We start from the raw sequence: 17443 nt of genomic DNA, 5'->3' as shown, positions 1-17443 counted from the left end.
CAAGAATCCGCCGCAGCAAAACCTCCTTTCAAGGGGTAATACCTGGTCCGGACACCCATTGTATGGGTTTTCTCCGGCTCGAAGTCATATTCGGCTCTGCCGATAACTTTCGCCGCGAAAAGCTGACCTTCCATATCGTCCCGTTCTCAAGTCGCTATCAAGCACTACTGGGACGCGAAGCTTTCGCTCGCTTTAACGCAATACCGCATTATGGATCTCTTACGCTTAAGATGCCCGGTCCACGAGGCATCATCTCTTTGAAGGGGAAGCACTAAAGTGCGCCTCCCCAAGCGGAGGACTGTGCGGCTGCTTTGACAGCCCCACAGCAAAATGGCCTCACCGGCCAAGAAACTTCGAAATAGGTCATTCAAGACCACGAACGCGGATAGACGAGTTCGATGCAAAATCATCATTGATGCAGGCCTAGAAGCCATATACCCCGCACTAGGGGCTCCACGCATAAGAGACAATAAAGCTCAATCTTATATATTTCACTTTATACTTTGTTTATTTTAAACTTTTTCGGCACGGCCCGTTTTCAACTCTGTTCCTCTCTTTTACAGATGAACGTCGTGCGGCGCCCGTCCAGGATATGGCACAACGGAGACACGGGCGCAGACGTGCAGTAGGGACCCGTCCTAAAGGATTCTTTTTAGATTAAGACCCTGCGTAAACCTTTTTTACTGTCTCTTGTTGCTAGACATCCCCTGGTTTTTTCTGATATAACCAAGGAGGAGGCTGGCGTCTTGGCATGTGGCCACGTCAGAATTTTTGCACGTACCTGGACACTAGGGGCTTTCTTTTTTTAAAGAGTGTTGTTTCGCCCGCACTCACAAAGACCGAACACCTTAGGGAGTGTTCGGCGTCGCGAGTTTTGGCATTATATGCATCAGCTCCGAATCATGTCTTTGGTCAAATGTTGGGTTGCCCGGCTCCTGAGTTCGGCTACCTTACGTTCTGCTCTATCGGCTAAGGTAGCACCAGGAGAACTACTGCGATTGTGCCCCGGTTCGGCCGGGCGAGCACCTCAGTAGAGAAAGCCGAAAACTGACTGTCATGATGTAGCGTGAGACTGGTCAGCCACTCGATGACCTATTAGAATCTATCGGATTCCTCCGCTTTAATGAAGGGCCGATTCCCGGTCAGGCACATACGCGCCCCGAACTCGGACGAGCGCAGCTGCCACCAAGGAGCTACCTAAATAGTCTCACTGTCGAACTCCTATGGCTAAGTGAAAGTGTTAAAGCATTATAGTCCGGTTGCCTGGCCCGCTGCGCTATCACCTCCTTTGTAGGACCAAGACGTTGGGTTAAGTGTGAAAATGCGTCTTCTGCGAGCACCCCCGCACTATGTGCGTGGGGGCTGAAGCCAACGACTGCCATCTTTCAGATTTTGTATACATACATACATATATATATATATATATATCTTAAAATGGCCGCACAGGAGGTGTTCCCAATACTTGGAGGCACAAGTATAAAAAAGGCCACTACAGTTTATCAAAATATTACTTCATAATTACACATGCTATCATAACATAGCATCTTTCGAGCATTGCGTCTCTATTACACGAGCACCTTCATTCCTGAAAATAGTGCTCGGAGGGTACTCGGCTTTTGTCCGAATCTCGGGACGCAACAACGGTGGTCTCCATCTCTGCCCAGTATGTCTTAACACGGGCAAGAGCCATCCTAGCGCCCTCTATGCATGCTGACCTCTTCATTGCATTTATACGCGGCACCGCGTCAAGGAATTGCTGCACTAAACTGAAATAACTCTTCGGCTCCGATCTCCCCGGCCACAGGTGACCCAAGACGTACTTCATGGCGAGTCCAGACAACCTATTCAGTTCGGCCCATTGAGCCAAACGATCATCCACTGCCAGTGGACGCTCTGGATTGTGAAACTGCGACCAGAAAAGCTTTTCCACTTCGCGATCTTTCTAATCTCGAAAGTGTTCGGTCGCATCAGCTGCACTCGCTGCCAAGTCCAGATAAGTATCTTCCACACTCCACATCCGGTCCAAAGGAGCAAACTTCGGATCGCAAAATTTCCTTCGCAGCATAAAGGGCTTTCCAGCCGCAATCTGTTCGGCCTGACGCAGCTCCTCCTTCGCAGCTCTCATCGCAGAGCGCGCGTCCTTGGCATTGGCAACGGCCTTCTCTAAGTCCGTCTGTTTCGCCCGGTTTTCTTTTTCAAGAAGTCTGCAACGGTCTGTAGTGCTTTTTAACTTTTCGGCCATCTCGGTCATCTCTTGCTTGCTTCGGCAATAAGCAGCCTGTTCGGCTCTCAGCTCTTCAAGGGCTCTCCTGGTGGCCGCATCACTTTCGCTGGCTTGTTCTCTAGCTCGGGCAAGTTCTGCCCTAAGACTCTCCACGGCGGCCGCACCATCTGTGTCAAGCACACACATCGTAAGACACAAGCATAAAACTGTTCTTACCTGATGCTTCCCGAGGAATTACATACCTTGAGCCTCATCAAGCCGCCTATTGACAAGCGTGATGTCGGCATCTGCCACGTCCAGTTGCCGCTTTAGTTCGGCAAAATCGTCAGTTCGGCTCGATTTCGGACACCCTGCCGCCTACATTCAAAGGCGACATCTTAGACCTGGGATTATGATCCTCCGCGTGCCATCATTTCTTGACGACGCGCAGAGTCTCAGGGGCTACTATCTACACATGGCGCATCTTATTCATGCACAACTGACAAAAGCATACATTATCTAATGTACCTCGAAACCCGCCAGTAAACTTTTGATGGCCTTATACAATCCACTCTCTGCGGATGAAATCCTTTCAATCACCGTGCCCATCAATGCGCGGTGCTCCTCTGAGATAGAAGCTCGCCCCAGCAGAATCTTTAGCTCCTCCGGCCGAGCACCAGACGGTGTCGGGCTCGTCCCATGACCTCTTTCGAAGGACGGATGCGGAGAACCTCGGGGGGCCGCATAGCTACCTTCCGCCCCTACCGGATTCGGAGAAACCCTCCGTGACGACACCTCAGGGTCACCCGCCTCGCTAGGCGGCACGGCAGGGGGAGGCGTCCCGCTCTCCATCATCTCCGGAAGGAGATCCCCCGAAGATGAGCTCTGCCGAGAAGGGCTGAGGTCCGAGCTACAAGGTAAAGGATTGGTTAATCTTCTCAGATATAAATCAAGGATTTCCCTCATCCCTCAAAAGGAAAATCTTTCTCCACTTACGGCTCACTGGAGGGCTGATCCCCTTGAGGGCGTAGTCCGGCCGAGGAACTCCCCGATGTCGGACCCTCTGACGAGGATTTTCTCCCCCGCTTCGAGGCCATGGTTTCCGGGTCGTCAGAGGCGGCTCTCTTCTTTCCCTTAGGAGAGGAATTGTCGGTTCCTCCCTTTGGAGCAGCCTCCTTCGAGGAGGCCATAGCTTCCTTGTCCTCCCCCTCCAAAGGCATTATCTCCAGCATCCTGACCAGCACGGGATCCGGCCTGGTTTCAGGAAGGGGAGCCGGACACCTGATCAGCTTCGCCTTCGCTATCCACTCCTGTTTAAAAGGACAACTCTTTTAGGGGCAAGTTTATGACAATTATACGGATAGAAGGTCCGGGCACAAGGTTGCTTACTTGAGTATCCGGGCGATTGCAGCTTAGGCCTGCGTCCTCGGTTAAATCCGGACACATCTCTTGTGATCCGAAGAACAGTATATACATCTCCGCGGGCATTGCACCCATAAAGTTCTGGAGAGCTTGCGGTCCCTCTGGATTAAACTCCCACAGGCGAAGGGGGCGATGTTTGCCGGGCAATATTTGGCGAATCAGCATGACCTGCGTCACCTCGACCAAGCTGAGGTCTCCTTCCAAGAGATCCTTAATTCGGCCCTGTAACAAGGGCACGTCTTTGGGCAAACCCCAATCTAACCCTTTGTTAACCCATGACGCTAGCCGTGGTGGGGGACCCGAGCGAAAGGCAGGAAGCGCCACCCACTTGGCGCTCCGGGGAGCGGTGATATAAAACCACTCTCGTTGCCACAAGCCCAACTCCTCTTGAAAAGAGCCCTCGGGCCATGGAGCATCAGCATTTTTGCTTATAACAGCACCTCCGCACTCTGCGTGCCGTCCCTTGATCATCTTCGGCTCCACTTTGAAAGTCTTGAGCCATAATCCGAAGTGAGGGGTAACACGGAGGTACGCTTCGCATACAATGATAAACGAGGAGATATGGAGGATGGACTCCGGAGCTAAGTCGTGGAATTCCAGCCCGTAATAAAACAGCAGTCCCCTCACAAAGGGATCCATCGGGAAGCCTAACCCCCGAAGGAAATGAGACACGAACACTACGCTCTCGCCGGGCTGGGGACTGGGGATAGCCTGCCTTTGAGCAGGCAACCTGTGCGGAATTTCGGCGGTCAAGAACTTAGCCTCTCTCAACTTTAGCACGTCCTCCTCCATGATGGAGGAGGGCATCCATCGGCCTTGAAGGTCGGAACCGGACATTGTCAAAGGTCTGAGGCGCCCGGAATCTGGAGCCTAGGGTGTTGGAACTCGAGGCGACAGGCGAACTTGTTTTGGATTGGAGAAAAGGAGTAAGGCCCTGGTCTCTTTATAAGAGGTTGAATACCAGGAGCCCTCCCCGTAACTGTTTGGGACTCGCCTTCAATCGAGAAAACATGCTAACGGGCACGATTGGCTTACCCATGTCCGTATTGATGAGAATCCCGTAAAAGGGGGGCACACGATCTCTGCTTTGACAAGACGTGCCAAGGAAACCGCCTCGCAAAACATGCTGAGGTGGAAAAGTGAAAACGATTCGAGAGAAGGACTTGGCTGTAGTGTGATGACGCACTATGGAATACGTCAGCAGATTGGATTTGTGTTAATATTATTCTCTCTATGGCAATATGTGGAAGCTTATTTTATAGAGCCGGACACTACTCTTGGCGTTTACAATCTTCTATGAAGGACTTGGAGGAGGAACCCGCCTTGCAATGCCGAAGACAATTTGCGCGCCGGACTCGTCGTCATTGAAGCCTGGTTCAGGGGCTACTGAGGGAGTCCTGGATTAGGGGGTGTTCGGGTAGCCAGACTATACCTTCAGCCGGACTCCTGGACTATGAAGATACATGATTGAAGACTTCTTCCCGTGTCCGGATGGGACTTTCCTTGACGTGGAAGGCAAGCTTGGCGATGCGGATATTCAAGATCTCCTACCATTGTAACCGACTCCATGTAACCCTAACCCTATCCGGTGTCTATATAAACCGGAGGGTTGTAGTCCGTAGGCAATCAACTCCATATACAACAATCATACCATAGGCTAGCTTCTAGGGTTTAGCCTCCTTGATCTCGTGGTAGATCTACTCTTGTACTACCCATGTCATCAATATTAATCAAGCAGGAGTAGGGTATTACCTCCATCGAGAGGGCCCGAACCTAGGTAAAAAACATCGTGTCCCTTGTCTCCTGTTACCATCCGGCCTTGACGCACAGTTCGGGACCCCCTACCCGAGATCCGCCGGTTTTGACACCGACACATCCCCAAGCTTAATTCCTGCTCGTCCTCAAGTAGGTAAATGATAAAAAGATAATTTTTGATGTGGAATGCTAGTTGGCATAATTTCAATGTAATTCTTCTTACTTGTGATATGAATATTCAGATCCATAAGATTCAAGACAAAAGTTTAATATTGACATAAAAACAATAATACTTCAAGCATACTGACTAAGCAATCATGTCTTCTCAAAATAACATGGCCAAAGAGAGCTATCCCTACAAAATCATATAGTGTGGCTATGCTCCATCTTCACCACACAAAATATTTAAATCATCCACAACCCCGATGACAAGCCAAGCAATTGTTTCATACTTTTGATGTTCTCAAACTTTTTCAATCTTCATGCAATGTATGAGCGTGAGCCATGGACATGGCACTATAGGTGGAATAGAATGGTGGTTGTGGAGAAGACAAAAAGGAGAAGATAGTCTCACATCAACTAGGCGTAACAACGGGCTATGGAGATTCCCATCAATAGATATCAATGTGAGTGAGTAGGGATTGCCATGCAACGGATGCACTAGAGCTATAAATATATGAAAGCTCAACAAAAGAAACTAGTGGGTGTGCATCCAACTCGCTTGCTCACGAAGACCTAGGGCATTTTGAGGAAGCCCATCATTGGAATATACAAGCCAAGTTCTATAATGAAAGATTCCCACTAGTATATGAAAGTGACAACATAGGAGACCCTCTATCATGAAGATCATGGTGCTACTTTGAAGCACAAGTGTGCAAAAAGGATAGTAGCATTGTCCCTTTTATTTTTTATTTATTTGTTTGGCCTTTTTTTTATTTGGCCCTTTTTTTATTTGGCCTTTCCTTTTTTATTTGGCCTTTTTTTGGGACAATTCTCTATTGAGTGATGATCATCACACTTCTATTTATTTACAACTCGATGATACAACTCGATACTAGAACAAAGATGACTCTGTATGAATGCCTCCGGCGGTGTACCGGGATATGCAATGAATCAAGAGTGACATGTATGAAAGAATTATGAACAGTGGCTTTGCCACAAATACTATGTCAACTACATGATCATGCTAGCAATATGACAATGATGAATGTGTCATGATAAACTAGATGGTGGAAAGTTGCATGGCAATATATCTCGGAATGGCTATGTAAATGCCATGATAGGTAGGTATGGTGGCTGTTTTGAGGAAGGTATATGGTAGGTGTATGATACCGGCGAAAGTTGCGCGGTATTAGAGAGGCTAGCAAGGGTGGAAGGGTGGGAGTGCGTATAATCCATGGACTCAACATTAGTCATAAAGAACTCATATACTTATCACAAAAATCTATTAGTTATCGAAACAAAGTACTACGCGCATGCTCCTAGGGGGCTAGATTGGTAGGAAAAGACCATCGCTCGTCCCCGACCTCCACTCATAAGGAAGGCAATCAACAAATAAATCATGCTCCGACTTCACCACATAACGGTTCACCATACGTGCATGCTACGGGAACCACAAGCTTCAACACAAGTATTTATCAAATCCACAACTAGTCAACTAGCATGACTCTAATATCACCATCTCCATATCTCAAAACAATTATCATGTATCAAACTTCTCATAGTATTCAACACACTCATAAGAGAATTTTATTATTCTTGAATACCTAGCATATTAGGATTTTAAGCAAATTACCATGCTATTAAGACTCTCAAAATAATCTAAGTGAAGCATGAGAGTTCATCTATTTATTCAAAATAAAACTACCACCATGCTCTAAAAGATATAAGTGAAGCACTAGAGCAAATGACAAACTACTCCGAAAGATATAAGTGAAGATCAATGAGTAGTTGAATAATTATGCAACTATGTGAAGACTCTAACATTTAATAATCTCAGATCTTGGTATTATATTCAAACAGCAAGCAAATGAAAATAAAATGACATTCTAAGAATGGCAAACATCATGTGAAGAAGCAAAAACTTAGGATCAACCGATACTAACCGATAATTGTTGAAGAAGAAAGGTGGGATGCCAACCGGGGCATCCCCAAGCTTAGATGCTTGATAATTATTGAAATATTATCTTGGGATGCCTTGGGCATCCCCAAGCTTGAGCTTTTGTGTCTCCTTAATTCCTCTCATATCATGGTCTCCCTAAATCTCAAAAGCTCCATCCACACAAAACTCAACAAGGACTCGTGAGATAAGTTAGTATAAACCATTGCAAAAACCTTATCATACTCTACTCTAGCAAACCACTAAAATTATTATTCAACATTGAATACTAAATGTCTTTGCATATTTAATAGTCCTATCCTCAAATAGAATCATTAAAGAAGCAAACATATGCAAATAATGCAAACATAACAGCAATCTGCCTAAACAGGATAGTCTGTAAAGAATGCTGCAACATCCATACTTCCCTAGCTCCAAAAATTATGAAATAAAGTTCCCACTGTCGTAAATTTATCAGAGCTTAATATGCAAAAGGTTTCAACATTTTATCGCATTCTGACTTTTCTAGGGAATTATTGCAACAGCGGTAAACTTTCTGTTTTCAAACAGCAACATGTATACTTGTAACATAGGCATAGTAAAGACTATTAATGCCACTTTTATTGAAATAAAAGATGCAAAACATTGTTCTAAATAACAGAAATAAAATCCTAACAAAATAAATTTACGCTCCAAGCAAAACACATATCATGTGGTGAATAAAAATATAGCTCCAAGTAAAGTTACCGAAGAACGAAGACGAAAGAGGGGATGCCTTCCGGGGCATCCCCAAGCTTAGGCTCTTGGATATCCTTGAATATTACCTTGGGGTGGCTTGGGCATCCCCAAGCTTAGGCTCTTGCCACTCCTTATTCCATAGTCCATCGAATCTTTACCCAAAAATTGAAAACTTCACAACACAAAACTTAAAGTAGAAAACTCGTGAGCTCCGTTAGTATAAGAAAATGAATCACCACTTCAAGGTACTGTAACAAACTCATTCTTTATTTATATTGGTTTTAAACCTACTGTATTCCAACTTCTCTATGGTTTATAAACTATTTTACTAGCCATAGATTCATCAAAATAAGCAAACAACACATGAAAAACAGAATCTGTCAAAAACAAAACAGTCTGTAGTAATCTGGATCAAACGTATACTTCTGGAACTCATAAAATTCTCAAATAAATTTCTGGACCTGAGGAATTTATCTCTTAATCATCTGCAAAAATAATTAACTAAATAGCACTCTCCAAATAAAAATGGCAGCAATTCTCGTGAGCGCTAAAGTTTCTGTTTTTTACAGCATGATCAACAAGACTTTCCCAAAGTCTTCCCAAAGGTTCTACTTGGCACAAACACTAATTAAAAGAATAAAAACACATCTAAACAGAGGCTAGATGAATTATTTATTACTAAACAGGAACAAAACGCAAGGAACAAAAATAAAGTTGGGTTGCCTCCCAACAAGCGCTATCGTTTAATGCCCCTAGCTAGGCATGATGATTTCAATGATGCTCACATAAAAGATAAGAATTGTAACATAAAGAGAGCATCATGAAGAATATGAATAGCACATTTAAGTCTAACCCACTTCCTATGCATTGGGATTTTGTGAGCAAACAACTTATGGGAGCAATAATCAACTTGCATAGGAAGGTAAAACAAGCATAACTTCAAAACTTTAAGCGCATAGAGAGGAAACTTGATATTATTGCAATTCCTACAAGCATATATTCCTCCCTCATAATAATTTCCAGTAGCATCATGAATGAATTTAACAATATAACCAGCACCTAAAGCATTCTTTTCATGATCTACAAGCATAGCAATTTTATTACTCTCCGCATAAGCAAATTTCTTCTCATGAATAGTAGTGGGAGCAAGCTCAACAAAATAATTATCATGTGAGGCATAATCCAATTGAAAACTAAAATCATGATGACAAGTTTCATGGATATCATTATTCTTTATAGCATACAAGTCATCACAATAATCATCATAGATAGCAACTTTGTTCTCATAATCAATTGGAGCCTCTTCTGGAATAGTGGATTCATCACAAAATAAAGCCATGACCTCTCCAAATCCACTTTCATCAATATAATCATCATAAATAGGAGGCATGCTTTCATCATAGTAAATTTTCTCATAAAAACTTGGGGGAGAAAAAATATCATCTTCATCAAACATAGCTTCCCCAAGCTTGTGGCTTTGCATATCTTAGCATCATGGATATTCAAGGAATTCATACTAACAACATTGAAATCATGCTCATCATTCAAAGATTTAATGCCAAACATTTTAATGCATTCTTCTTCTAACACTTTGGCACAATTTTCCTTTCCATCATACTCACGAAAGATATTAAAAAGATGAAGCATATGAGACAAACTCAATTACATTTTTTTATAGTTTTCTTTTATAAACTAAACTAGTGATAAAACAAGAAACTAAAAGACTCGATTGCAAGATCTAAAGATATACCTTCAAGCGCTAACCTCCCCGGCAGCGGCGCCAGAAAAGAGCTTGATGTCTACTACACAACCTTCTTCTTGTAGATGTTGTTGGGCCTCCAAGTTTAGAGGTTTGTAGGACAGTAGCAAATTTCCCTCAAGTGGATGACCTAAGGTTTATCAATCCGTAGGAGGCGTAGGATGAAGATGGTCTCTCTCAAGTACCCCTGCAACCAAATAACAAAGAGTCTCTTGTGTCCCCGACACACCCAATACAATGGTAAATTGTATAGGTGCACCAGTTCAGCAAACAGATGGTGAAACAAGTGGTATATGGATAGTAGATAAAGGTATTTGTAATCTGAAATTATAAAAACAGCAAGGTCGCAAGTGATAAAAGTGAGCGTAAACGGTATTGCAATGATGGTAAACAAGGCCTAGGGTTCATACTTTTGCTAGTGTAAGTTCCCTCAACAATACTAACATAATTGGATCACATAACTATCCCTCAACATGCAACAAAGAGTCACTCCAAAGTCACTAATAGCGGAGAACGAACGAAGAGATTATGGTAGGGTACGAAACCACCTCAAAGTTATTCTTTCCAATCAATTCGGTGGGCTATTCCTATAAGTGTCACAAACAGCCCTAGAGTTCATACTAGAATATCACCTTAAGACACAAATCAATCAAAACCCTAATGTCACCTAGATACTCCAATGTCACCTCAAGTATCCGTGGGTATGATTATACGATATGCATCACACAATCTCAGTTCATCTATTCAACCAACACAAAGGACCTCAAAGAGTGCCCCAAAGTTCTACCGGAGAATCACGACGAAAACGTGTGCCAACCCCTATGCATAGGTTCCCAATGTCACGAAACCCACAAGTTGGTCACCTTAACATACATCAAGTGGCACGTGGTATCCCATTGTCACCACAGATATCCATGGCAAGACATACATCAAGTGTTCTCAAGTCTTTAAAGACTCAAACCGATAAGATTACTTCAAAGGGGAAACCCGATTCATTACAAGAGAGAAGAGGGGGGAAGAAACATCATAGGATCCAAATATAATGCAAAGCTTGCGATACATCAAGATCGTATCATCTCAAGAACACGAGAGAGAGAGAGAGATCAAACACATAGCTACTAGTACATACTGTCAGGACCCCGATTCCATGTCACATCGATCTAGCCGGTAACACCTCATATCACTTTGCGGCCTCACGCACGGTATTCCCACGGGTGTCGCCTTACCATGGCCCGGGACCGTTTGCGCCTTTTGGCTCACATATATGATAGTGTCGCTAGCATCCATATGACAGAGAACCCGGGCCGACATGGCTAGTCGTGGACCCAAAGCGGCACAGACCTATGGGGACAGGCATACATGAATCACATCGAGCATGTCGGTCAACAGCGTGTGAATCCGGGCTGTAGCACTGGGCTAACAGGACTCCGGGGAACCTGGGCTGTAGCAGGCTAGGCAGGACTCCGGATGTCACCGCGTGACATTTCCCCTAAGGGACAGACATAGGAACAAAGTGAACACATGCCGGCCAGTCAAGTGTCCTGAGCAGTAGTGCTAGGCTAGCAGGACTCTGGTGAACCGGGCTGTAGCAGACTACTATGGATTAAGGAGCACTAGACTACATTCCCCCATAAGAGAGGCTGCCAAGGATAAACAACTAGATTGTCGGATCCCACACATACCAAGCATTTCAATCATACACACAATATGCTCAATATGTGCAATACAACATGGCGTCACAACATAACTCTACGACTCAAGTATTTATTCATTAGGCTTCAAGGAGCAAGATATTACAAACATGGGTCTCATGACCCAACATACAGAGCATACAAGCAACAAGCACATGCGGAAGCTTAACTTGTCTGAGTACAGACAACTACAAATGAAGAAGACTGAGAAGCCTGACTATCTACCAGACCCTGCCAAGGAGACAAGATCGTAGCTGAGGTATCAAGCTAAACATCAAAGTCCACACGGAACTACTAGCGAGACTGAAGTCTCTCTGCAAAAACATAAATTAAGCAACGTGAGTACAAATGTACCCAGCAAGACTTACATCAGAACTATCTACATATGCATCGGTATCAACAAAGGGGGTGGTGGAGTTTAACTGCAGCAAGCCAGCTTTGACTCGGTGGCAATCCTGAACTATGACTGCAAGTGACTCTTTTGAGGTGGCGCACACGAGTCCACAAATTCACCATACCAATACACCACTATGGATCCGCTCCCGTCTCCCTGCGAGAACGCCATCCATAGCACTCACGCTTATCTTGCGAGTTTTAGAGTATCCACTTTCACTTGTCTATGAACTATGCAAGGGGTCCAAGTTTCCATATCCGAGGAATCCGGCTATTCGAATAGATAATGATAACCCTACAGGGGTGTACTTCTTCACACACGCTCTCGCCACTTATCGCCCTGTACACGTCATGTACCTCGGCAACCTTCAAGCGGAAGCCGGGCGAGGGTGTCGGCCACGACCTGACTAACTGACAAGTCTCTAGTACAGGTTTATCTTCTATTCGGGTTCCATCCGCAAGGAGATCCGGTCGGGGTGTCGCTCAAGGCCCCAAACGATGTGAGCAGGGTTCCCAAGCCCACCATCCGGGTGCCACTTGGTACACCGTGCCACTGTGCCTAGTCTGTCCCAAGCCCACCTGTACCGGGTGCCACTTGGTAGACTAATAACACTACCTACAAACACCAGAAACTAATTGCAACTCCTGGACAGAGATCGAGTTGATTAATAAGCCGAGAGGGGCCAAGTTACAAGACCCCAATGTGTGGTAGTAACTGTTCATGGATCACAAACACAGAACTCAGTTCCTGAGGACAACTGCAATGAGACAACCCACCATGTACTCCTACATGGCCTCTCACCGCTACCTTTACCAAATCGTGTTCACACACTTAGATCACACACAGTAGGACATGTTTAACACCATTCCAATTCATCCCCGATGAATCAGACCTGACTCAACTCTAAGCAGTAGCAGGCATGACAAACAAGCATGAATGAGTAGGCACATCAGGGCTCAAACAACTCCTACTCATGCTAGTGGGTTTCATCTATTTACTTTGGCAATGACAGGTCATGCAGAGGAAAGGGGTTCAGCTACCGCAGCATGTAACAATTGAAACGGTGTTGTCCTAATGCAGTAAAAGAGAGCAGGAGCGAGAGAGTGGGATTGTATCGGAATGAACAAGGGGGTTTTGCTTGCCTAGCACTTCTGAAGATAGTATAGCTCTTCATCGGTGTCATCGATCACATCGTCGGAAACATCGTCTACTGAGAGGGGACAGTCACCGGCAACAGAGAAAGAACACAATCAATGCAATGCGATAATATGATGCATGATCATGACATGGCAATATGATGTGAGTTGAGCTAATGCAGCTAGCAATGATTTAAATGAAGTTGGTTTGAACCCAAGGTTCAAATTCAAACTCCATGTAAGACATTTCAAATGCCATTAATTCAAATTGTCTTATACAGCAACTTTAAGTTGTTCAAACATGCATGAAAATGGTACAGATGGATAGATTAGATTTTTCTGATCATTTTTCATATATAATTTATCTTATTTGGAGTTACGGTTGAATTTCTATGATTTTTAGAAGTTTTGGGTATTTTCTAAAATTTATAAATCATTTCTGATTTATTTTAATTCTAGAAAACATTTACTGCGTAAGCATGATGTCGGTGTGACGTCAGCAAGTCAACAGAGGTGGTCCAGGTCAAACATGACAAGTGGGACCCGCACGTTAGTGTAATAGGGCAGGGTCATAGGCTGACCAGTGGGTCCGGGTCAACGTACACGTCAGCATAGTCAAAGCTGATGCGTGGGCCCGTTGCAATTAGATTAACCTTAATATATTATTGTTAGTCGATTAGTTAGGCAGTGGGGCCCGGCTGTAAATGTAACTAAGGGGTTGGTTAGTACGTCATTAGCCACTAATGACGGTGCCACGTCGGCACGGCCGGAGTTAAGCCGCCGGCGACGTCCATAGATGGCGGCGATGCTCGGGTCTTGTTTTTCGGCGACCATATGGGTGGTGAAGTGCGTCTACGCGACAAGGAGGCTCGTCCACGTCGGGTGGTGCACGCAGCAGCAGCTCCGGTGGCCTAGGTCGACGGTGGCGGCAACTTGCGCGGCGGCCGGAGCTCGGGCAAGGTTGGGAATGGGGTTGTGGTCCATGGCGGAGCGAATGGCCGGGCGCTACGGCCTCCAGGTGATGTGCTGAGCACGGTGACGCGCTCCGTGGTGAGCTTGCGTGGCTGTGGCCACAGCTACGCCATGGCCGGCGGCGAGAAGCTTTCAGCCGTGGTGGGAACGGAGCCAGGGGACGAGCGTGGGCACGAGAATAGAGGGGAAAGGAAGAGGGGCTCACGGTGGGTCTGCAGGGGTGGTCGGTGGGCTCGGGGGCGCACTGGTAGTGGCGAATCGACCAACGAGGTGCCTCGGTGGCCGGCAACGGAAACGGCGATGGTGGCGATCAAGCAGCGCGTCCGAGGCCGGGCGGATCGTCGAGGAGGAAGAACCAAATGAGGCGGAGCTCGTGGACAGCTCGGAGAGGCGAGGGGACGGCTGTGGCTGCGCGTACGCGAGACGGCGGCCGGCGGCTGCTCTCGGATGGAGCTCGGGGAGGAGCTAGGGGGTGAGGAAGAGACCAGAGAGATGGGGGAGTGAGGGAGGAGGTCCGCGGGGCTTCTCCAGGCGCGTCGGATGGGCTCGGGGGCGCCTCCGTGGCAAGCAGGAGGTGGAGCTCCTGTGTGCGCTGCTGCTAGCATGCAGCTGCTTCGGGGCGAGGGGAGGAAGACGACGGCAGGGTGCTGGTGGGCCGAGCCGCCTACTTGGGCTGCCAGGTAAGTGGCCAGGTAGGTTCAGGTAAGTGGCCCAGTGGCCTTCCCTCTTTTATTTGTTTCTGTTTTTCTATTTTCTGTAATTTGTTTGATTTGATTTGAAGCATCAAATCATTTAGAACTTTCTGTAAATTTTTATGTGAGCTCAGGAAACTTGTCCAAGGCCACATGCAAACTTACAAAAATTATTTGAACTTTGTCTCTTATATTACAGAAATAAGTCCAACTCAAATATGTTATTAATTTAATTCAAAGGCCCAAAATTATTATTTTAAATCCTCCAAAAATATTGGTTTGAATTTTATTCTTGCCAATATTTTTCAAGGTTTAACAAGAACATTTCTTGGGCTTCTTTGAGAAGATTTTAATGTTGATCATTTTTAAAAAGTTTTTGAGGCTTTGAAAATTCCTCAATTCAAATTTCATTTGAATTTAAACATGATGCAACACATGACTAGCTAGCTCAGAGCATACTGGAACTAGGGATGTGACAACTCACCCCCACTAAAACAAGAATCTTGTCCCGAGATTCAGGATGTGAGGTAAGAAGACAAAGGGGACACGGAACTGACACGGTCTTCATGATCCATGTTGCACTTAATAATAACGTTGATTCGATCATCATCTTTGATTATGACGTCCTTTCCTTCGAGCACTTCATCCAACATGACAACGAGTAGAAAGGGAGAATTTAGAAGAATCGATCTTCCTGAGGTTCGAGCGACTTAGGATCATCTTGATGATCACCAGATTAACTCATGGAGTGAGACATAGAAACATCCCGGGGGCTGAGAGGCAAAACATGCATCAGGAGGGATGGAAGAAACAATTTGACGAGGGTTTCAAAGTAGCAAGGATAAATTGCCATGATTCCATAATGGGGCACCTCAGGAAAAGTGACTCGTGGAGTTATTCCCTTAAGTGGCAAAAAGAATTACTTTTGGTACATAGATCATTGAAATTCTTTATACCAGCCTAAGGCAATCACAATCGATCGTTTGGCGGAGTTCGAATGGATGATGTGGACTACCTTGTTGAAGACGACCCGATGGATCATTTCTGCTTATCATCGGAAATGGAAGGGACCCATGGCAGACTGACACAATGACGGGTGCAAGCTGGAAACAAAATGCAAATGTTGGGAATGATGCTAGTAACTGGGGAGAAACCCAACAGTAGAGAGAGATTCCACTACTGGAATGGTTATAGCATAATCAAGGAAACTGAGAGCAGATCCCAATTAATGCCGACGATAAATCCTAGTTATTGCGTGTGTCCTCAAGAACTTGAGCATACCCATATTCAACAAGTTTTACCAATATCCATGTCAAGGATCCTGGCAACACAACATACTACCATGATGAATAATAGTGGAGGATGCAGACGCAAAGGAAGATAACACTTTCTCAGATTTCACCTTAGCGAGGCTAAGGAAACAGAATCTGGATGATCGACCGAGAGACATTTAGCACTCCGCTTCTAATGTTCTCCTTGATGTGCTAGCTTAATCCATTCATAGATATGGTTTGATATCTAGGACATCAAGTAAAAGGTCGGACTTCGGGAACACGAAAATCCATAAGGAACAACTATTGGAATAATCCTACGAAATCCTTATGGGGAGGTGGCCAACTTTCTCAACCAAGATACTACAATAATAAGTCCTCCAGCCGGGTGTGTTGGCCACGGCATCCACTTTACCGGGTTACAGAGGGACCAATATTATAATTCTTGAGAAACGTTCCAACCATCATATCTGCCTGAGATTCAGATCTGGTTGGTGTCAGGATATTCCAGACTCATCAAGTCTAGAAAGAAAAATGAAAGTTTGCAACACAATTCGACGAGATGACATTGCGAGATTCTCGAGAAATAAACTATGATAGCAAGCTCCAAAACATGAGCTGGTTCTGCTACAAACTTGTGAACACGCTATCCAAGGCAAGCATGACCATGTAGTAGTGTTATAATAAAACACTACCGTGTTCAAGTGGGGAACCATCATCGGGGATATCAAAGTCTTGTGCATTACCATGGATTAACACTTAACTCCTTTTCCTAGAACAAATCAGTCAGTGGCTTGGTGTACTAGGGACACATATGGAGTGGAGGTGGCCAACCTATCAAACCATGATGTAGTTCACACATATGCGTGACTAACTTGGGATGATTCCAGAGGAAACAAAACAAACCTTTCTCAAATTCATGGCGACAACTTACACCTAATGCATGTGAACTTGGAGAAAGTCACTTCTTACACCAAACAGGTATTTCAGAAACGGGACATGAAGATAATGCTTACAAAAGTTTCCAACACTAGCTTGATGTTCAACATGATTCAAGGAGGAGACAAGGATGTTGTCGATGGGCTCAACAACAATTCATCCAGGTTTCCATATAGATGGAATTCCACAACTACATGAACAAGATGATAGTGTTGGTCAGACCCAAAAGATATAATGGTGCATGCTCGAGGGGTCAACCAAGAGTAAGACAACATTATGAATATCATTGGTTCTGAGTTTACTTGATGATAGCCCATACTCAAGTCAAAGTTTTGACAAGGTAATAGATCAACTGATCACGAGGATCAATCAA

The sequence above is a fragment of the Triticum urartu genome, chromosome 5A (genome assembly GCF_056163025.1).
Source record: "Triticum urartu cultivar PI428250 chromosome 5A, HENAU_Tu73, whole genome shotgun sequence".
In the NCBI taxonomy this organism is placed as follows: Eukaryota; Viridiplantae; Streptophyta; class Magnoliopsida; order Poales; family Poaceae; genus Triticum; species Triticum urartu.
Note: the sequence above shows the minus strand (reverse complement) of the source record.